The sequence below is a fragment of the Austrofundulus limnaeus genome, unplaced genomic scaffold (assembly GCF_001266775.1).
Source record: "Austrofundulus limnaeus strain Quisiro unplaced genomic scaffold, Austrofundulus_limnaeus-1.0 Scaffold53, whole genome shotgun sequence".
NCBI lineage: Eukaryota > Metazoa > Chordata > Actinopteri > Cyprinodontiformes > Rivulidae > Austrofundulus > Austrofundulus limnaeus.
This window is the reverse complement of record NW_013952455.1, coordinates 2,116,465-2,118,457: the sequence shown is the minus strand read 5'-3', so window position 1 is coordinate 2,118,457 and position 1,993 is coordinate 2,116,465.

Genomic DNA, 1,993 nt, shown 5'->3' with positions numbered 1-1,993 from the left:
ATACAGCACTGTTCGATACGGTTCGGTACGGTTCGATATGGGTACATGTATTGTTGCACCCCTAATATATATATACATACTGTATATAACTTTGAAGATTCACTACAACTCATGCTTTGTGATGATGAATTGTTCGGCTCCGGGTACTCTCATGTCTTAGTAAACTCCATGTTGCACACAGGCATCACCATTCCAACACAAGTACCTTTCATGTTTCTTCAGTTAGCAGCAATCTTAACCAAATTCACCAAATTCATTTTCTTATTCAAACTTAAAATAAACACTATTTGTTGTATTTTCATCTTTGTTTCTGTTTAGCTTAGTTCCAAATTAAAGACCACTTATTATTAAATAATTAATTATTTACTATTATCCAGGTCTTTATAGGGCAACACTGGTTATGARGGAATCGCTTCATTGTGGAGTTGAGTCGAAAGGTGAAGCTCTTCATTTTTCATCCTATTCTTCCACCTCTCCTTTATGGTCATAAAATTTAGCTCATGACTAAARAAAATGTAAACACAAATGGAATGAGGATTTAATCTTTGGGGCCACTGCTTGTCACCAACGAGAGGAGTCAACGGAGGTTGTTTGAGCATCTAATTAGAACGACTCCTGGAAGCTTCTTATTGAAGGTTTTCTGACCATGTTCCACTGGAAATAGACTCTACAGCTGTCTCCTCCTGGACCTGTGTAATCCAACCATGTGTGATTGGAAGAAAATGAATGGAGAATGGTTGGAATCCAATGGTGTCGCACAAGCTTCAAAAGATGTGGTACGAGCCCAACGCCATATTGGAAGGGGCGGGCTGTCAGTGTAAACAGTTTATCATGAAAAGATTTAGAACTGCATATAAATATTACTTTTTCATTGTTTACCTTCTGCCCATTAGAAACATTATTCACTGCAGATGTGATTTATTGCAGTTGCTTGATTGTACATTGAGCTGCATTTCACAAGTACTAACAAGGAATTTTTCAGCCTCATATAATTTTTTTCACAAGTTAATCCTTAATGTCCTGTAAAGACGTTTGCTAAATATTCTGTTTCTGTCCTAAAACCTGCCTTCCTCTGCATCTCTTAGCTCTTTGTCATCACTATTAAGAYGTCAGTAAACCAGATTAAAGAAAACATTGAATGCAGATATTTCTTATGTCCCTCAACAATAACATGGGTGTAGGTGACTTCCCATTGGTGTCCTTAACTTGTCAGAGTTGGACACACCCCCATTACTATAACTAATAGGTCTTTTTAGCAGCAGACACTGTTTTAACCGTCAGTCTGTCAACAGTTTCTGGTTCTTCCAGTTTTTGTGTTCCCGCACTCGTTATGACAGTCACTTCTTACAAAGCAGGCATTATTGCAGCCTCTAACTGATCCTTTTCCTCTCCCGCCAACCTTGAATGTCAAATCAAGTTCTTCTCAAGTGTGGCTGAGCATGTTTTCCAAGAACTGAAGAGCTGTGTTTCTGTCAATTCTGACACAAAACATGTTCAGGTAAAAAAAACAGGATAATAAATTTTATTTTAAATACAGTAACTGCCTATCTTCATTGCAAAAGCATACTCTAGTAGATTAAATCACAAGTGTTGGATCAGATGCCAAGGTGGGTATGATGGGGATGGCAGGGGCGGTTCTATGGGCAAGGACCACAGGAGCACTGGCCCCTGCTGGAATCTGACTGGTCCCCTGAAGTGCCCCTGTCCTGTCACTCATCTGTCCTTTGCCCAAGAGCGATGATGCTAGGTGCAGTTCCACATCCAAACACAAGTGTGCTAGTGCTAATAATTCAAATAGAAAAGTCCAACATGAATCAAGCTTCCAGAAGTCTTCTTTTCTTAAAACGATTTGAACAATCCTGCAGAAAAAGTCTTAAATGACGGCTGGATTTTCTCACATGCTGTATTTGAGAGTATTTTATCTATATACAGTAAAAATACATTTAAAATTAGTAAAAAGAAATTACTAGATTCAATTTCAAGTGTCTGAACA